The sequence below is a fragment of the Salmo salar genome, chromosome 27, assembly GCF_965601325.2.
Source record: "Salmo salar chromosome 27, fSalSal1, whole genome shotgun sequence".
Classification (NCBI taxonomy): Eukaryota; Metazoa; Chordata; class Actinopteri; order Salmoniformes; family Salmonidae; genus Salmo; species Salmo salar.
The window spans coordinates 17,609,140-17,630,942 of NC_138317.1; the positions used below are offsets into that span (position 1 = coordinate 17,609,140).

General features: G+C 42.7%; 1 protein-coding gene across 2 annotated transcripts in view; it reads right to left on the reverse strand.

Annotated features, from left to right (window-relative positions):
- LOC106588560 (transcriptional repressor p66-beta) overlaps positions 1-21,434 on the reverse strand; it is a 50,122-nt gene extending 28,688 nt beyond the window's left edge. Inside the window, exon 1 of one of the 2 annotated variants that reach the window (XM_014177692.3) lies at positions 21,116-21,434. The gene's annotated coding sequence lies outside the window, so the exon portion shown is untranslated. The remainder of the gene's footprint in view (positions 1-21,115) is intronic. The other variant, XM_014177693.3, reaches the window with a different exon arrangement.
- Between the last annotated feature and the right edge of the window lie 369 nt (positions 21,435-21,803).

The following is a 21,803-nucleotide window of genomic DNA, read 5'->3' on the forward strand; positions in this document are numbered from 1 at the left end:
CCTTATTCGCCTTGGTGACAGGCACAGAGGATGCTAGACTGTAACCGCTATGTGTGTTCAGCCATGTTGACGGATGTGGTCTGATTCGCACTTGACCTCACAGAGATGGAGGCGTTTGATGAGGTCCGGTAAGAAGAACACAGTCTCCAGACACACCGTCTGAAGAAGACTGGTGACTGTGTTCCACTGAATCCTTGGTCCTCACAACACATACCAATGGTCTACTTTCTTGTGAAGTATTCCGTTTATAGCCTACCACTTTAGCACTAAGGTTTCAGTCCTGGTGCAAATGAGTCTCACAAAACTTGAAACCAAATAAAGAGCCAGTAGTACCCACCACGAGTAAAGTAATGTCCAAAAGTTAAGGGTCTCAAAGACAAAATGGATCCCAATTTGCTGTGATTTCAACTGCCAAAATAGAATAACTTATGCCTCATCTATGCATGGGGCTGTCGCAAATGATTCAACATCAGGTTAACCTACAAACGTGGAGTCAGACTTTGAACAGTGTTACAAAAGGATCTATATTCTTGGGTAGACTCACAGGTAGCCAGACTGAGCTCTTGAAAACCCAACTCTCAGACCATGCTCGCGGGTCATTGCCAAGTAAAGGGCAATGTGGAGGTCAAGCTCTTCAAGGGCAAGTAGGTTTCACTGCCTTCTCAAAACAGTCACATTCTGTTTTAAGCTATCAGAGAATCAAATGCTCTGACAAAGGTTCAAAAGCTTTGCACATTAAATTACTGAAATGTGCATTGTTTCGAAGACTCTTTTTCTAGTCCAAAATGTTCTCAACTTCAGCACTGAATCTCGTTCGAAGATTTATTTGGCCGCCAAAAGGGTCACAGAACGCAAACACCTGCCTTGAACTGACCTTTGTAAGACTGAGCCATCAGCATTAGTAGTTCACCTGCACCATTGTACAGGAACCATCATCTAATTAATCCCAAAGGCCCTACATCTAACTTTACAAAAATGTCATGTAGCGAGCGCCTCATCAATTGGAATTCAAATAAGAGATTTAATTGGCCCCTTTTATCGCTTAATCACTTCCCTATTAGTAGATTATTCCTTGTGATGTCTTTCTATCATTCCCCCTCATCTATAGCATTATCTTATTCTTCTGGTTGGCACCATTAAATCCATTCAGCCTGTCATTCTGTTACATCTCAATATTATCATCTCCACATCTGAAGCGTTCTCTTTTTTAAAAAAAAGTGAGGAATCTTTTACGATAACGTAATATCCCCTCCTCAATAATAAGGACTCAGGGAGTGTCGGGGAAATGCGAGTGCACATTCGCCTCGTTTCATTCTGGATGCCTCAAAAGGCATGATGTGAATCACAGTCTCCATTTCATGTATAAACACCCTTGCAACCTCCATGCCAAGCCACCCACCTCTAATGAGAGACAGAAAATAAAAATTAAAAAAAAGAGCACAAGCACGCGCATGGCCAACAATGGCACTGGCCGAGCCAATCAGTGCGGCTTCTGTGGTGCGCGTCAGTCTTGCCCCCACTGTTCCCCCGTCTGCCTTTACATAATATAATGGCTGTTTCAGTCAGCTGCTACACAAACCAGACTCTTTCTCCCCAACCACTCTCCCCCTTATCCCTCCGCCTAAACGCCCACCCCTCCCTCCTTTCACAGAAACCTGCACACGCGCATTCCGTGACAGACTCACGGCTTTGGGCACTTTGCCAGCCAACGCAGCAGCAGCTAAGGGAATCGAAAAATAGAGAGACTGTGCGAGAGGGAGGACAGATAATTTCAGACAAGAACATCATCCCCCTTTACCCCAAATCACCATTTTTCATTAACCCCCCCCCCCCCCCCTCTAGGCAGAGTTCATCACCTCACATTGCCATTGACACATACAGTGTGTGTGTGTGTGTGGTGTGTGTGTGTGTGTGTGCATACATACATACATACATACATACATACATACATACATACATACATACATACATACATACATACATACATACATACATACATACTACCGCTCAAAAGTATGGGGTCACTTAGAAATGTCCTTGTTTTTGAAAGAAAAGCTTTTTTTTTTTGTCCATTTTAAAATAACATCAAATTGATCAGGAATACAGTGTAGACATTGTTAATGTTGTAAATGACTATTGTAGCTGGAAACAGCATATTTTTTATGGAATATCTACATAGGCATACAGAGGCCCATTATCAGCAACCATCATTCTTGTGTTCCAATAGTATGTTGCGTTAGCTAATCCAAGCTGATCATTTTAAAAGGCTAATTGATCATTAGAAAATCATTTTGCAATTATGTTAGCACAGCTGAAAACTGTGTGCTGATTAAAAAAGCAATACAACTGGCCTTCTTTAGACTAGTTGAGTATCTGGAGCATCAGCATTTGTGGGCTCGATTACAGGCTCAAAATGTCCAGAAACAAAGAATTTTCTTCTGAAATTCGTCAGTCTATTCTTGTTCTGAGAAATGAAGGCTATTTCATGCGAGAAATTGCAAAGAAACAGAAGATCTCGTACAACGCTGTGTACTACTCCCTTCACAGAACAGAGCAAACTGGCCCTAACCAGAATAGAAAGAGGAGTGGGAGGCCCCGGTGCACAACTGAGCAAGAGGACAAGTACATTAGAGAGTCTACTTTGAGAAATAGACACCTCACAAGTCCTCAATTGGCAGCTTCATTAAATAGTACACGCAAAACACCAGTCTCAACGTCAACAGTGAAGAGGCGATTCCAGGAAGCTGGCCTTCTAGGCAGAGTTGCAAAGAAAAAGCCATATCTCAGACTGGCCAATAAAAAGTAAAGATTAAGAGGGGCAAAAGAACACAGACACTGGACAGAGGAACTCTGCCTAGAAGGCCAGCATCCTGGAGTCACCTTTTCACTGTTGACGTTGAGACTGGTGTTTTGCGGGTACTATTTAATGAAGCTGCCAGTTGAGGACTTGTGAGGCATCTGTTTCTCAAACTAGACACTAATGTACTTGTCCTCTTGCTCAGTTGTGCACCGGGGCCTCCCACTCCTCTTTCTATTCTGGTTAGAGCCAGTTTGCGCTGTTCTGTGAAGGGAGTAGTACACAGTGTTGTACGAGTTCTTCAGTTTCTTGGCAATTTCTTGGCAATAGCCTTCATTTCTCAGAACAAGAATAAACTGACAAATTTCATAAGAAAGTTCTTTGTTTCTGGACATTTTAAGCCTGTAATCGAACCCACAAACGCTGATGCTTCAGATACTCAACTAGTTTAAAGAAGGCCAGTTTTGAGGCTTCTTAAATCAGCACAACAGTTTTCAGCTGGGCTAACATAATTACAAAAGGGTTTTCTAATGATCAATTAGCCTTTTAAAATGATGAACTTGGATTAGCTAACACAATGTGCCATTGGAACACAGGAGTGATGGTTGCTGATAACGAGCCTCTGTACGCCTATGTAGATATTCCATTATAAATCAGCCGTTTCCAGCTACAATAGTCATTTACAACATTAACAATGTCTACACTGTATTTCTGATCAATATGATGTCATTTTAAAATGGACCAAAAAAAGGTGCTTTTCTTTCAAAAACAAGGACATTTCTAAGTGACCCCAAACTTTTGAAAGGTAGTATATATAGAAATGTCCTCGTTTTTGAAAGAAAAGCTAATTTTTTGTAAATATACCCTGTCATTCACACACACACACACACACACACACACACACACACACACACACACACACACACACACACACACACACACACGGAGCAGTCAGAACCCAGGGACAGTGAGGGGACTGAGAGGGGCATCCTACCCCCAAAATTTGTCACACTGGAACATAACAGACCATTCCAACATAAGGGACTCTTTTGTAACCCCCCCTCATCCATGCTCCACCCTCGTCTTCCCCTCTCCGGCATTCTACTACAGCTGTGCCACACCACAAAGAAGTGTGCATAAGTGACTCCTCCCTTCTCCTGCACCCCCCCCCAAAAAATAGAAGTAAGCTTTTTTTCTCTCATCTCTCCCCCCTCGTTGTAAAAATAAACACACATGCTTACTTTCTGGGGGCCCTCGAAGGTACTGACAGCAGAGGGCTTTATTTTTTATTAATGCATTTACATTACACTACCCCCATCTAAAAAAGTGTGTGTGCACGTGTGCGTGCGTGGTGGGGGATGCTGTGTGAGGAAGAGATAGGTGGGGGGGTGGGGGCGAGGACAGAGGAAGATTGAGCAGAAAAAAAATACAAAAACGCTCTCTTGACACGCTACCCTGTCATAATGCCAACCCTTAATTCCCCCCCATCCCCCCACCGACACACACCATTTTCTTTATGTGCACACAACTGCTGCCTGTCGATCAGATCAGAGCACACACACACAGCAAAATGTCCGCCTCTTTTTTTTGCACCCCAAAAATCCACCACCTCCAGACACCTTAACGTCAAAACATCCACACAATCAATCGTCCTATGCTGCTAGACATAACTGGTTTGGAGAGTTTACCAAACAGGCCACATTCCAGATGGTGGGTTACAACAGTAATAAGGCCATTTGCAACAATACGGTGGAATCCGCAGCGCATTTCACCATGATCTGCATCATGCCAATTTATTTGGCTGACGCAACTCCTGCACCCCACCTTCCCCAACCCAAAACGCTGGTGGCACTGCATCTTTCACCCAGGGCTAGAGAGAGGGAGAGAAAGAGCAGACAGAAATTCTTCACCCCTTTCTGACTCAACTTCACACAAGACTATGAGAGCATCCTCTTTTTCTAATACATATATATATATTTTGAACCGTTACGTTCGTCTGATGGTAGGGGTGCTTATCGCAGAGGCACGGGGGGGGGGGGGGGGGGGGGGGTGTTCGCCATCACCACCCTGCCCCCTCATCTCCATCCTCTGATCCTGGCCAAACTCCCAAAAAAAATCTCTGGCTCTACCCATCCAGCTCGTCTGATCACCCACCAGCTCAATTGGCTCGATTAATCCTTTTCCTCTTCACCGCATCTGATGCCGAGCAGGCACACAAAATGGCCGCCATCATAACACAAGTGGACACTCACCCTTGTGAAATGCTCTGGGGCTGAATCCCTAATCGAGTCAACATATTTATCATTACAAATCATCTGTATCATCACAGTTATCACCATGGCCTTATAAGTCACTTATGTATGGTGTTCTAAGTAATGTATGCAATTTGTGGTATGGTATCACAAAGCTTCGGGCTGTGACCCAGTTAGGAGATATAAAAGCCCGGCCTTGTCACAGGGTCAGACAGGGTGAGCATTGCAAGTCTCTGGGGATGCGGTGTGGCTGCTGGGCACCTTTCTGGAAACGCACAATCCAGTCCTGCTATTCCCCTTGGCCTTGTATGTGGTTTGGAGGGATAGTGCCACGACTATGTACATATGCTGAAATTAAAAGGAGTCTAATTGATTAACTAGCTTGCATAATTCAAAGTTGTATTATAGTGTTTCATGGAAGTTCATGCGGATGAGGAATAGGCACCTATTTGTTTAAGATATGGTCGATGAAGTGAAAAGGTAAGTGTTGGCATGAGTCAGCTTCTCTAAGGCTATAGGGCAAACATCTTTCATTTGAGCTCAGCGCCCATGGCCATTGATGGCTGACTAATCTCCAGTTCCACATTCCCAGTTCCAAAGCAGGATAGAGTAACTATAGACATAGGTTGGTGTGCTTGTACCACAGATAAATATAAACCGTCTGAGGAATAACACGGAACATAGAAATACTGGCTTTCCATTGTGATTAATGGATTTCTGAGAGAAATCCTATGAACCTTTCACGAACTGGTGAACATTTGTTAACCAGTTGAACATGGCAATAATGCTATTGGAATAATGACATCATGTGGAGGTCATATCATTTGTCATATGATTTTGGTTGCTGAAAATAGCTTCCTACACGTGACTGGTGTTTAAATTGGCTGTAACCGGTGAGTATCCCTCACTCAGATTTTGAGTTCTTCTGAATTCCACAGGCCGTTTGCGACCCTAGTATCAACGGATCAGATAAGGCCCTATTTTCATTAGCGTAGCTGTATGCTCTGAACTCCTGAGGGATATTTATGATTAACATTCGGCGGCAGACCCACATTTCTGCACAATGGAGACAAAGTCCAGATTTAAGGCGGTTGAGCTGCCCTGCTCGGGGTTGAAGGTCGTCACGACAAACAGCCAATCCTTTGTGATTAGGAGAGCAGTCCGATGGGGCTCTGCACAGCAGGGCACAGACACTGAACTCGCTTACACAGGCGACAACGCACCAAGCGAGAGTGTGACATCCCCAAGGGCACATAAAGCAGAAATATTACTTCAGCAGCAGACACTGGTTTCATGATCTCACGCTGCAGCCATTCATGCGCCTCATAACGGCGCAGGAGACAAAACACCATATAGGTCAGAAACGCTGGGGTTGCAGAGGTCCTGTTTCCGCCTTTCCCTCCATTTCACTCAATAAGATCTCTTCGGTGTAATAGCATTTGCAGATGAGCCATCTTTTTTTATTTTATAGTGCTTAGAGTTAAGGAAGATGCATTATAGGGGAACTTGAGCTTACCAAATGGTGAGCAGCACCAAAATGCCAGAGATGCGGGTTCATTTGGGGCCAAAGCTTGGTTTCTACAGAGGTTTCCTACAAGAGCTCCATACCCATTCCTTAATAATTATCTAACCTTGTATTGGTTTCCAGGCTTAGTACCACAAAAATCAACGTTGATGAGTTCATAAAAATAAAAAACAGTAATCTAGTTGATAGAAATCAATACTTTGATTAGTATTGGTCTTACGATTGGAATAAATCTTGATTCAGGTTGGAAAACTACTTGGATTTGCAAATGTTGTAAGCAGAAAACAGTGGAAGCATACAGCGAGAACGTCTAAATCCCATCGTTCAAGAAAACGGAGGGGAGATGTAGACGAGCCCATTTTATTAGTCACCAAATCTGTTAAAACAGATTATTGACAAATTCACTGGCACACTAAGGCAGGGCAGAGAATTGGAACAATGAGCCAATTAGCTTTACGAGTTGCTGGGAGGTATACCGTTAGCTTGGCTTTTGCACTAAATGTTGTGCAACTACATAGAAAAACAAACTGGTGATGGTAAGTGGGTCAATTGATTGAGCTACAAGATAGAGAGAATAGTTCATACATTTTTTCAATGAAGCAACATTACATGGTATCAATAGCAGCTAATGCTGAATTATTTGATCTCATTTACAAATAAATATACAATCAATTCATCAACACAATAAAATCGAAAAATGTAAAATACTTATTTTCTGGAAAGACCATCAGTGCTGTGAGTTTGGTAGACACAGATCACAAATAAAGTTCACATTAGTCGGACAAAAGGTGGCAGTCCATAACTCACATATATTGTGCTCTTTTCGCACAAATGTAGATATATAATGTTACTATGGCCTAGGACTGATCAGTAACACATTTATGTTGTTAGAAAGGGAATTTGAGGTCAACCATATCACAATTGTTGTGCTGATAAAATTATGTCTGGGAATAGCAAAAAAACAAGGCACAGCAAAAAAAACTTTAAAGCCAATGGGAGGTCTGGGCAGGGGGCAGCAGCTAAGCTCATTGGTTAATGTACTAATTGGACCTACATCCTGATCAACCCACACACTGGCAGCCCTGACGAATATTACTCAGATGGGGGGGCTCTGCTGGGAATATGACCAGAATTTGCATACGGCTAGTTTCTGACACTAATGAGGCCAATTAGGCGGATTGCGCCCATGGCAACAGAGATGTAATTGGTTGGCTTGAACTGCTCAGGAGTTATGAATAAGAGGATGTGGGTTCAAAGTCAATAGTAAGCACTGCAACCGTGAGATGTTGACAGACTTACAACATCTCATTTCATATTGGTGGATTTTGTTTACCCTTAGGTTGAGTAAGCCTATCAAGGGTTAGACTGTGACAGAGAAAATCAGTCTCATCTCAGAAGCAACAACATTCACGTAAAATTGGCGTGGGGGGGGACGGACGGACTTCCAAATAAATACAGTTGAAGTCGGAAATTTACATAGACTTAGGTTGGGGTCAGTAAAACTCGTTTTTCAACCACTCCACAAATGTTTTGTTAACAAACTATAGTTTTGGAAAGTCGGTTAGGACATCTACTTTGTGCATGACAAGTCATTTTCCAAACAATTGTTTACAGACAGATTATTTCACTTATAATTCACTGTATCACAATTCCAGTGGGTCAGAAGTTTACATACACTAAGTTGACAATGCCTTTAAACAGCTTGGAAAATTCCAGAAAATTGTCATGGCTTTAGAAGCTTCTGATAGGCTAATTGACATAGTTTGAGTCAATTGGAGGTGTACCTGTGGATGTATTTCAAAGCCTACCTTCAAACTCAGTGCCTCTTTGCTTGACATCATGGGAAAATCAAAAGAAATCAGCCAAGACCTCAGAAAAAAAGTTGTAGACTTCCACAAGTCTGGTTCATCCTTGGGAGCAATTTCCAAACGTCTGAAGGTACCACATTCATCTGTACAAACAATAGTACGCAAGTATAAACACCATGGGACCATGCAGCCGTCATAACTCTCAGGGAGGAGATGCATTCTGTCTCCTAGAGATTAACATACTTTGGTGCGAAAAGTGCAAATCAATCCCAGAACAACAGCAAAGGACCTTGTGAAGATGCTGGAGGAAACAGGTACAAAAGTATCTATATCCACAGTAAAACGAGTTCTATATCGACATAACCTGAAAGGTCGCTCAGCAAGGAAGAAGCCACTGCTCCAAAACCGCCATAAAAAAGCCAGACTACGGTTTGCAACTGCACATGGGGACAAAGATTGTACTTTTTGGAGAAATGTACTCTGGTCAAATTGAAACAAAAATGGAACTGTTTGGCCATAATGACCATCGTTATGTTTGGAGGAAAAGGGGGAGGCTTGCAAGCCGAAGAACAACAGCCCAACTGTGAAATACGGGGGTGGCAGCATCATGTTGTGGGGGTGCTTTGCTGCAGGAGGGACTGGTGCATTTCATAAAATAGATGTTATCATGATGGAGGAAAATGATGTGGATATATTTGAAGCAACATCTCAAGACATCAGTCAGGAAGTTAAAGCTTGGTCGCAAATGGGTCTTCCAAATGGACAATGACCCCAAGCATACTTCCAAGGCTTAAGGACAACAAAGTCAAGGTATTGGAGTGGCCATCACAAAGCCCTGACCTCAATCCCATAGACAATTTGTGGTAACTGAAAATGTGTGTGCGAGCAAGGAGGCCTACAAACCTGACTCAGTTACACCAGCTCTGTCAGGAGGAATGGGCCAAAATTCACCCAACTTATTGTGGGAAGCTTGTGGAAGGCTACCCGAAACATTTGACCCAAGTTAAACAATTTAAAGGCAATGCTACCAAATACTAATTGAGTGTATGTAAACTTCTGACCCACTGGGAATGTGATAAAAGAAATTAAAGCTGAAATAAATCATTCTCTCTACTATTATTCTGACATTTCATATTCTTAAAATAAAGTGGTGATCCTAACTGACACTAAGACAGGCAATTTTTACTAGGATTAAATGTCAGGAATAGTGAAAAACTGAGTTTAAATATATTTGGCTAAGGAGTATGTAAACTTGCAACTTCAACTGTACAAACACATATGTGCACACCTGCACACTAACATAAAATACGAGCATGTCTCCCTCATCTACTGAACACCAAACGCACGTCTCTCCTCCAGGCAGCGAACACACTCGCATCGATACACACCTACGTCTCTCCTCCCGCTCGCACTACCCCTGCTCAGCCACAATACGTAAAACACACCCCTGGTCTTCATTAAACAAGACAACAGTTCATTGTGGTCATCGCCATGACAACCGACCCCCTTCTATTTTTAAGCCGTGCCACTAATCAATTCCTGTTCTGCTGTCGCCTGAGGGAGGGAGAGAGGGGCGGCTAGGAAGGAGGAGGAGGGTGGTGATGGTGAAGAGGGGTGGGGGGGTGGGCAGTGGCAGGGGGCAGAGTGGAGGAAGTGTGTGGGGGTGTGAAGTTTGGAGACAAAGAGTCGAGCGCACAAACGCGAGCCCCGAGGTAGCTGACATGGCGGAGCTCGACAGTGGCCTTGAGGGACCATCAGTGGTGAGCAGCAAGCAGTAGCAGCATTACCAAGAAAAGGAATGAATCTTCAACTAGGGCTGTGTTCTTCAGTTTTAAACTATTTAGGGAATATTTTTGCAATGTTGTCCCTCCCTCCAGTTCAGTCAGTTTTCTTCCAGTTGTTGCCAAATGAACACAACCCAGGATTTAATTCCAATAAGTCCCCGACAGACGGCAGGGCTGTCTCACAGTCTGGGTTTTTGGAGACTACCATACGGGCGGTAACGGACAAGAACCCAATGGGTCATCATGGTTACCAATCAGAGACCAAATTGGTCCAGGACCCAATAAGTTTAGGTTACATAGCTGAGAACAAATCTAGCTCATCTGAGGCCCTATGACAAAGGCTAGTTTCCCATGTTTCATTTGGGAAAGACATAAATGACATAACCCATGGTCACAAAGATCAGATGGGTTCTGAAGAATGCTCATTAACAAAATGTGTTGTCTCAAAGACCGGTGTGGGATATTCAGTGCTTGGGGTAGTACGAATGAGAAAAGAAAAAAAAGGAGAAAAAAACCAACAACAAAAGACTTATCCTAAACACCAATTTCCATAATACAACAAACAGATGGACACATACCTATACACTGGGATCGAAATGAAATTTGTTACAGTACCTCCAGTTCCAGTAACGTCTCTACATTGAATTTGAGTGTAAACTCATTTCATTAATTTAATTGAACCTGAATGGGAATTCATTCCATTCATTTCAATGGAACCCATCTTTTAATCAGCACTTCCTGGAAAACCATGATACGCTCATGTAACAGTGTAGGTTCCGTCCCTCTCTTCGCCTCAACCCGGGCTCGAACCAGGGACCCTTGCACACGTCAACAACTGACACCCACGAAGCATCGTTACCCATCGCGCCACAAAAGCCGCGGCCCTTGCAACGCAAGGGGAAACCCTACTTCAAGTCTCAGAGCGAGTGACGTCACTGATTGAAACGCTATTAGCGCGCACCACCGCTAACTAACTAGCCATTTCACATTGGTTACACTCACCCCCCCTTTTGACCTCCTCCTTTTCCGCAGCAACCAATGATCCGGGTCAACAGCATCAATGTAACAGTGTAGGTTCCGTCCCTCTCTTCGCCTCAACCCGGGCTCGAACCAGGGACCCTTGCACACATCAACAACTGACACCCACGAAGCATCGTTACCCATCGCGCCACAAAAGCCGCGGCCCTTGCAACGCAAGGGGAAACCCTACTTCAAGTCTCAGAGCGAGTGACGTCACTGATTGAAACGCTATTAGCGCGCACCACCGTTAACTAACTAGCCATTTCACATCGGTTACACTCAAATGAGAAAATGATTGGGTACTGAGGTGTGAATATTTAGCTGATAATGTTTTATAATTTATCTAACATAAAATTAGTTTTTTTTGAACAACATTGATACTCCAGCTATGTTTCTACTGAAATATCATGCTGTTTTCTGGTCTATTCAGACCAATGAGTTTCATTTTTGAGTGTTGGTCATATGGTCATGACGTTGTGCTTTTATAGATTATGATTTTGTGTGCATATCAAGCATGGAAACCTTTCATTTTAAGTGGGCATGCTGACATACAGCACTGTGGGGTATACAGTAGGTTAGCATACAGATGAACTAATTACGATTTTCACTGAGACTGGATTTTCCCTGACCTACCTTACCGTAATGTAACTACATAACAATGACTGGTGACACTGTTTTTGGAGGTACTCTGCCTCCTTAAGGAGGAATTGGAGAGGCAAGGGTAGAACAAAAGATAAGTGCAATTTAAGAGGGCACCAGAAACCACCCCAAGTCATTGGTTCACCATGAAAACAAGTCTACTGTAATGAATTGAGTTTCGTTCATTGAGAATGTGTGGTTATCCCCACATTTTGCGATGAGAATCTGTAGTCTACTCCATCCACCACTTGTATTTGTGGATGTGCCTGTGTTTCTCAGACACAGTACCCTAACTTAATGTCACTCTTGGCATAAATGTCTCCTGTTCCTTTAAAAAACAGTCACAATTCTGTTCACTTTTCTTTTTTTTATTACCCAGAGTACCCAGCACAGTCAAAACGTGAGAGAGCCAGTCTAAGCCGGTTTGTAACCTCAGGGTATGGAATTATCTCTTAATATGTAGCCGTTAGTGGTCAGGACGTCACACGAAGACAGGGAGAGAGAAAAAGTCAGAGGGAGGGAGGGAGAGAGGGGGTGGGGGAGGGGCAATGAAGCCCCTGTGCTTTCAGGGCAGAAAGAGGAAAATCTACTTCTTGCGAGACGTTGATTCTAAAACCTGGCACCTTGACAAAATGGGATCATTGCGGAACTTCAGACCACAGGGTGGGGCATTCGTTGTTTAAACAAAAAAAAGAAAAAGGGGGAAAAAAAATGCTGGAATTTAGGCCATCTGGAGAGACTGAGGTAGCTGAGAGATTTGTAAAATGGGGTTGAATGGGGCAGTGAGGGTATCGATGTCTTCCACGAAATGAGAGGAGAGCAGAGAATAATAGGTACAGTGAAGACATCAACACAGACGCACACAGACTGATTTTCTACATTAAACCCTGTGAGCACTAACCCCTTGAATCACACAACTGATACTCTTACGGGAGGGATGCTTCATCAAGTGGAGATAGCGTCAGCGGAGTCACTTGTCTCAACCTAAGAGTAATGGGCACGTATACACTCACACACATACACAAAAGGACAACACAAGATCCCACTATACAGGGCCAGGTGAAAATAGGTTACAGGAAGGAAGAGCGAGAGAAGGAAGGAAGCTACAAAGACGGAGCATATGAAAACATCTTGCTCGTTTCCGATGCCTTCTGTGGGCTGACGCCACTAACTGTACGAACGAAATACATTTGAGGTCTGGCCACAGCCACACAAAGGTGCCCTATTGCAGAAGGTAAACCGTAGTTTTGTAATCATGGTGGGCTGACGCTGCCATAAAGGACACGGATGAGGAAATATCTCAAGGGGTAGAATAGCAATCTGTTCCAGTGCATAAACATGCTCATATGAGAGAGGGAGGGAGAGGGCTGTGGGTGAAGATGACTAGGACATAGCCCTCGGGGACCCCCAACCATTGCAGCTATTTGTTCCATTTCATCACACCGGATTCAACAAATCAAAGGCTGGATTGATTAGTTGAATCAGGTGGTGCTGGAATCAAACACATACGTTGAGGAACGCTGTCCTGAAGGAGAGTCCAAGATGGACGCCATTGATAACAGCACAGTTATTGACAGAAAAATGGAGTGCAAGATTCTCCTTCACCTACTGACAGTGTAGAGAACGAAGACAGCGAGAGCAAAGAAATTCAATTATAACTAGACTGGACTTGCGTTCAGTGTTTACCAACCAGTTCTGTTAACACTACTTTACATCTCCGGCTGAATCGTAACAGCATAGACATCACTACAGATACAGTAAATGAAGGGGACAGTGTTTGGATGACGATAAGGGATACACATGACAGCCAGGACACGTCCCCCTGGGAACATGGGACACAGAGTTCAACACAGGGGAAAAAAGGTCAAAAGAGCAAAGCCCTGACAGGATACATGTTCTACAAAAGGTCACAAGGTCAAAGTGGTGTGATGTGTGAATGGCATATTTTGGTGGACACAAAAAACTAAAAAATACATTGTGGAAGGTGACAATTAAATTCACTTCATTTAACAAGACGTGGCACAACATAAAACTGAAATAATATTGTTTTTGTAGGGCGCAACAGTGATTTCTTGTCTAAGCAATTTTCAAAAGGACTTTTTTCAGATTTGAAATGTACACAGTGCAACAAAAGGAGAGCTACAGTAGTGTAGCACTGCAGCTGCACAATCAACCTTGAGAAAATCTGAGAAGTTACTGCCTGGTGGATCTGGGAAGTGCTATAAGAAGGGAACCATCTTTGCATTGACAGGTGGGAAGTGAGGTACTAATGTCAATCTATAGTGTCACTTCAGTCTGTGTGTCCAAGACAGCAGTTCCTGCATACAAAACCTGCATACATATCACCACCTCTCTTCATCAAACCAAGTCTGAGGGGGTATTGGTACATAATGGTCTTCTCACCTAAATGGAGATGTTACAAGTCTATTAAGCAGTACTTTATACATGCCAATGTAAAAGTTGAATTTTCTTGTAACCTTGTTATCCCTACATCTTCTTCCCCCTGTCAACTCATCTTCACTCGAGTGTCATGCAAATGATCAACGGACCAAGCATAGACACCACTTCTCTCTCAGTCCATCAGCCTTTCATTATCGTTCCTTTTACCAATTCATCCCAACCTCCCAGCCTACCTTTGCAGTCCATTCATTTGCATTTTAAGCTCATCTTAACAAAAAAACAGAATTAACCCAACAAGGAACACCCAGAAATGGGGATGTTGTGAAAGCCAACAGAGGCAAACTACTCATCCAGAACAAGGGTGCCAATTAGCCATCATGGTGTCCTACGTGTTTTAACCTTTTGGTCACTGACACAGAGGTCCAACACAACAGAACACGGTGGCATTAGGACCCCTGTGGACCTAAAATGTTCTTATGAAAGGAGTTATTCAAAAGGTCTCAGTTTGTCTGATCGAACCAATTAAAGGCTATCCTGTTCACACTACTCATCTGAGCCATGTCATACTGGGCTGGCTTGGTTACGCATCCACCATCTTTGCTGGAACTATACTGGAAAACAAAATATATATTCCAGCACAGCAAGGTTCGTGTTGGCATGGTAGTGAGAAAGGGTATGTGTCACCCGGGACCTGGTGATTCTTGGTGACCACGTGTTCCACAACTGCGTTTTCCGCTGTAGCTTATCGAGTCGAAACGTTGGGAAGGCCCGCTAATTAAGAGTTGCAGGGAGCCATTCATCTGGGCTGTTTGTTTCTGCGTAGGGTTTAATAAGCCTTGCGTGAAGCCCACTGAACACAGCCACCCCGATTCAGGTGTTAACAAGGATGCGATGCCAAACACACACACACTTAACACGCAAAACCAAGCATTCTTGAGACCCATTCACAAACCAATTACATCCCATGCTGCTAATTAATTAAATTGATACTCTTCTCAGTTTGCTGGTTAAAGTTGCTTTGCCCATTGAAAGAAGGGGCATTCCAAGGTGAGTGGTAAAAGGTAATTTGTTCTATGATTGACAATAGGCCAATGTAATTTATTTTTAAATGTAAAAATGCTATATTTATTTAACCTTTAACAAGGGAAGTCAGCTAAGAACAAATTCTTATTTACAGTGACGGCCTACCGGGGAACAGTAGGTTAACGATCTTGTTCAGAGGCAGAACGACAGATTTTTACCTTGTCAGCTCGGGGATTCGATCCAGCAACCTTTCGGTTACTGGCCCAACGCTGTAACCACTAGGCTACCTGCCATCCCAAATACCGGTGTAATATCTGTGGGAAAGTCTAGCCAATTACCTTCCCCTCTCACCTCCGGATTCAAAATGACAGATTTTGGTAAACCAATGGATATGTGTAAGCATGAGAGCCTGCAGCTGCTGGAGATTTCATTTAGTCTACCCATTTTTGATTCAGGACTTTCACTGAACAGAACCCACATTACAAGCAAGGATATCCCCCAATGCATGCCTCAACACTCCTCTTTGGGAATGCCTTGGCTCTCACTACAATTTGAAGGCTTACTCATTGGCTTGGACCGGGACTGCTTTTAAATTACAATTATTTCAAGGAACAGCACAGGTTAAATAGGTTAAAACATAACACAAACTATACATGTAATTAACGGGACATCATTAGCTGGGCTGACCTTTCATGACCCGTAGAAAGGGAGAAAATGGCTAAAAACAACACTGCATTACAGTGATCTTGTCAATTCCTAAATTTTCCGTACAAGCTGCAATGTGCACAATCGCAATGTGAATGAACTGCGATATTGTTTGCAAAACATTATTCCTGGGCATCTCAGAAACAAATTAGAAGCCTGTGAGGACATTTTTTCACACTCCCGTGGTACACACGTTGCTATGCAAGATAAATCCCTTGTTTATAGTTACACTTTACATGCATTCATTACCATCACACATATCAATTAGCGCCACGTGCCAGCTACCGACAAGGCTTCTCCCCCTCAAAGGAGTTTCACTTGGGCGGATTCTTAAATAAACTAAATTTTCCTGATTAAGAGCTAATTATACAGATTTCTCTCCCCTCGAACAGAGAGCGTTTATCTCTTAATTTCAAATAAGTATGGACCACTAAATGAGCATAGATTTTAATGGGGTGCTAAGGATCCCTCTTCCCATGACTGAAAACACAAGGAAGGAATCGTTGGACACAGCAGCTTTCAGAAGTTACCACAGGCTGTGTTGGGTATGACAATCCTTTTGCACTGCAAATATTTTTGAGCTCAAAAACATAGGCCTACTTTTGAATGCTGGACAATAACATAGCAACATAGTGTTACCAAAGCTGACTGACTCAACTGCAAATTTGACCTCCTTTAAGTAAAACATTAAAGGCTACAGTCTTAAAATGTACCCTACCCCCTCATAATCAGCTCTGATAAAAACTTAAGTGGGAAAGCTGCCGGATCATAGCTTCTCCAGACCAATAAGTCGTACACTCATGATATTTTTCAGAGAGCTTTCCTGTACACTCTGTCATAGGAAAGTCTGAGGTAATGGTGTTGTCATGACTCTGTTTTTGTACAGAACCAACAGGGAATGTGAACAGCTGGTGTCAAGGCACACATGCTTTATCTGTGAGAGAGAGAGCATCAGTCCCCTGCCCAACCCAGGGCCATTGAGTCAATCTGGACATGCCAACTCAGTGGTAGGGTCATCACACACACACAGGTCTCTTGAAACACAAACACGGAGTGTCTGAATCAATGGGTGAGTGCAATCAACACCGTATTTTTTCCCCACACCATGAGAGACAAATCCCCTCCCTCTGAAGGTCATGAGATCAATATTAGGATATTCAACATTGAAGCTTCTCCAACACAACATGATCCTTTCATCAGAGGTCGTTGTAACTGCATCCTAAGCACATCAGTGGAGGGCACCTGGTTTATTGTTTTCCAACCACAGGTGCACTGGTCGTTTATTTAGAGGCTGTCACTTTGTTGTGTCTGGGACAAAGGGGGCGTTTAAAAGGGCAGCCAGTCCGTTTTCAAACCTTTTTTCCTTTTGACCAAGGTCAACAACCCTGAAGCACGGCCTACATTAAGTGCTTTTGTGATCTTTCCCTCCAAAAAATGATAAAGGGCCAACATAAAACTGCCCAGTTTGTCCGATATAGGCCTAAAATTTCATTTATAAGCAATGTTATTTGGAAGAGATTTGTTCCCAGGAGAGGAAGCGGTTGCTTATCCTTAAAATTAGAATGATGCAGAACCTGATAGTTTCAGGAGGATGATAAAAATTCAATCGGCAAGTTCTACTGAGCCAAGGGACTGGCTGTAGCCATTATCTGTGATCGATCTGAAATATTGCGTTGATGATACACATCTACAGAAACCGACCAGTGGAACATTTATCAAGGCAATAGCGGGACCTTTCTTTGTGGAACTGAATCTGTATCAATAGGAACTTGTCAGGGTTGAATCTTGGCACAATGTCGCATCAGAAATGCAGGAGGACGAGTAACAGAGGCCTCATGGGCTTTGCTTCACCAGGCAGTCAGTAGCGATAAGGCACCATGGAAATTAAAGTGTGCACACTGTGTGAAATCCCTTCACGGGCAGCGCCAGTGTACTGGAGCACATCAATTGTGTTAAAGAACCGCAAAGAAATCAAATAAATAAATAACATTGTATGTCACATACTACCTAAACTGGGTAAAACCTCCTTGATGATGAACTATTGATGCTCTATATCAGGAACAGAATTCAAGAATATGCTGCAGCCACCCCAAAAGGACATTTGTAATGGATTCCTCTTCTACCCCATGTAGTTGAGCGTGATCAGGGCCACAGGTCTCGCCATACACATATGGGAAGGAGCATATGGATGGTAGAGTGATACACATTAGAGGACATGGCCATGGATGGTCCATCATTGACAAAGCAGTGCCGTAACCATTCATTCATAATGCTAAACAGTGTTCAACACCAGGGAGTCCCATTCACAGACTGCAGACTTTCATTCATACAGAGAGAGAGAGAGCGAGAGAGAGGTAGGTAGGTAGACAGAGAGAGAGAAAGAAAGCTGAGCACTAGATTTTCCAGGGCTCAGAAAGTACTGTACTTTTGGATTACTTGGTAGAATATAGTGTCTGGTGGAAAAGCACAGGTTGAAATACTTATCAAAGAGTATTGTAGGCCTATAAAGACAGGGAACATTAAATAAGCAAAAACACAATATTCAGACAACAAGACCCATGATGAAGGATCCGTGTTTAGACGTGTTTATCCTTAATTCCTGCATATCTTGGATTGGTATAGATACAGTAGGTTATGCATGTCTTATTTCCATATATGATCTGAAAGAAAAATACTTCCTCTTGGCTTCAGAGTTTTAACTCCAAAAGGAACTTGTTCATTGCGCCCAAGTACCCCTGCGTCATTCTGAAGTTGAGATCCCAAAATAGAACAGATATAGGCATAGCCGCGGGAAGTAGTTTGGGGGTGGTGCAATTTTTTTTTTTGCCCACGCTGAAGATGTCTATATCAGTCTGCTAACACAGGACTAGTAAAGGCCCAGTGCACTACTTTTGTGATTTTTTTAAAACTAAATGTATTTCAGTATTTACCAGCATTTGTAACTTGAGTCTTATAATTATCTGCACAAATCAGTTAATCTGATAATACTTGTGGAATATAAAAATACTTGCTTGATATACATGTTTTCCAGTTTCTTTAAATACTTCGCAAATGCAACTTATTTCTATGTGAAAACTGAAATGGTCTATTAATTCCTTTACCATTTTAGCAGACACTCTTATCCAGAGCAACTTACACTAGTGAGTGCACACATTTTCGTACTGGTCCCCTGTGAGAATCGAACCCACAACCCTAGCATTGCAAGTGCCATGCTACCAACTGAGCCACATCATCACATCTCATTACAAACCACTTGATGTCTCAATTACTATATTGTGCATTGTTTTTCTTTATGGTGATGGAAAGTCTACAAGTACAAACCTAGATGACTAGCCTATTTACAATACAGTAATGTACATTAAGTGGTTTGTAAGGATGGTAAATTAATACTGCACAAAATGTGGTTGTTTCCCATATTATTTGATCAAGAAAAAGATTTAATTTGATGTGGTTGTTTTGTGTCTTTGCCCATAACGTTGCACCTTTTGATGTAAATGTTTGAGGACAGAGTTTGTTTGTTCTGGATCCCATTATAATGACAATCACAGAGAAAGGGACAGGGCAACCACTCTTACAATTACAACTACTGAATCCTGCAAGATACTGTTCTTAATTATACAACTACCTTTTTTTGCCAAAGCAGAGAGAAAATGTTTACCCTGTGCTGGAGATGCTTCAAACGTGTATAATATATATAATGTAAAAGGCCCAGTGAACTATTTTTGTGAAAAATCTGTTATTTTCATGATTATTTTGTATTATTAATTTAAAAAAAATTATATTCTGATTATTTAGGGGGGTGCTTAGCACCCCTAATTCCTGTGGCTATGGATATAGGCTTTATTTGGAACTTTTAAGAATGGTCTCTCCTGTGTTCCAACTCGTCTTCATCAATTCAGCTGAAACTTTTCCTTACATTGTTCTGTAAACTGCAGGCTATAATCAGGCCTACATAGACACTGAGCTCCCGTTGTCAGATTAAATCGTAGAAAGTAATTCAACGAGGGAAGGGTAGAAGAATTTAAATTGAATTCAATCCAAGTCTTTTGGCAATCCCATCGATAGGCTACTAAATATGTTAAAACTACTCTCAGTGGGAACCAAAGTATATATATTCCAACAGATGCCTGGCAAGAGAGTCTACACACGGACTCCCCAAAATGTTGCCAAAGCCGCATAAGGATCAGACAGTTAGGCTTGGCCCAGTTGAGTAGCCTCGGCTCTACCCAGTCTGCCTATCTAAATAAATTAGTCGCTGTCTCACTATTGACTTGTCTGCCGCACCGAGAATAATAGCCGGCCCATATTAGTTATTGATCTGCATTTCTTTCCTAAAGTCATCTAGACATCTACTGCTGCTAATCAGTGGTTGCCCCTTGGTTACAATCAATGCATGCATTCGCGTTAGAATTACATTTCAAGTCTTACGACATGTCATGCGTCAGGCAGCCATTTGAGTGCATATGGAACAAGTTAAGAACGTCCTCACTTACGTATATGGCTGATAGATTTTCGGATTTAAAAAAAAATAAATTGTACAGCCTCAGCTACAGTGTACCGTAGCCTCATCCACACAGCTCTGTGAAGCTACCACTTTAGTCTTGTGTCTACAACTACCAACCATTACATTGGTCCTACACACGGATATGCTTCATACATGGTGTTTTAAAGCTAAATATTTGTGTATATTTAGAGGATTTCACCGTGTGCACATGCTTTGCTTGTGTAGCCAGCCGGGCACACGCAGGGCTTTCTCCGCCAATCTGAGTTAACCCCCAGAGACGCGAAATTAAACAATGAAACGGATTTGTTGCCATTGCACGAATCTTTAATATTTCTCTAAACTTTTGTTTCTTTCACATGAGTTCTTTATGACAAAGCGCGACATGTATCCAAAAATGCCTATCAAATTATCCCAGACCTTGATTAGTCACTTTGAACCGCTGGTTGTTGGTCGCTTGCATCAATATATGAACCATGTTATTGTATTGTCTGTCTTTGCAGCACTTCCCCCCCCCCCCAAATCACCCCCCATAACCTTGGATGCGATTATTACTACCCAATGAGAGTTTACTCCATCCGAAAGAATCCAAATACTGCCGCCGCAATTTCAAAAATTATATTCCATCTCAGCTAGGCCTTATCCATATCCTCGGACTCACCTGACTCGACTTGCCCCTCAGGTTCCACAAGCTCGGGGTTCTCTTTCAGATCCTGAAGCGCTGCAGTAGCTCCTCGCGACCAGTCCCCGGCACCGGCAGGCAACACAAAAGCGCTGATTGGGCCTCGGCTAGCGCTCATCCCCTTGGTCTCAGCCCAGACAGACGGGTTATTGGTCGCCGGCTATGTCGAAGGCGCGCCCCTATTATTAAGGTGTGTGTTGTTGTCTATGTCTGGAGGGGAGGGGACAAGAAGCAGTGAAATGATGGTAACTAAATGGGTTGTTATGCGCGCCGTGTCGGCAGCACAAGGCAAGCTTACTACATTGACAGATAGTGGACAGCCATATGAACTCCCTCTTCATTCGGCGATGGTCATCGACTGAATCTCCGAGGGACAATGCCGTTTCTATGACTCATCTTGAACCTAGTATTTTTTCAACACATTTTATTTCAATTAACTTGTTGTGTCGCCTTTCTACCAACACTAGATCAACCGCTTAATACGGCAGTAAATCATATGCGCAAAAGCGTAAGATAACTCAATTTGGTGTTATATAATTGATCTATTTTCAAATTATATATTTTTTACACAATTTAGGATTTGTATAAAAAATACATAGGCTATATAGCCTATATACATATTCTACATATAGGGCTTGCATATACATATACATATTCATACACGACC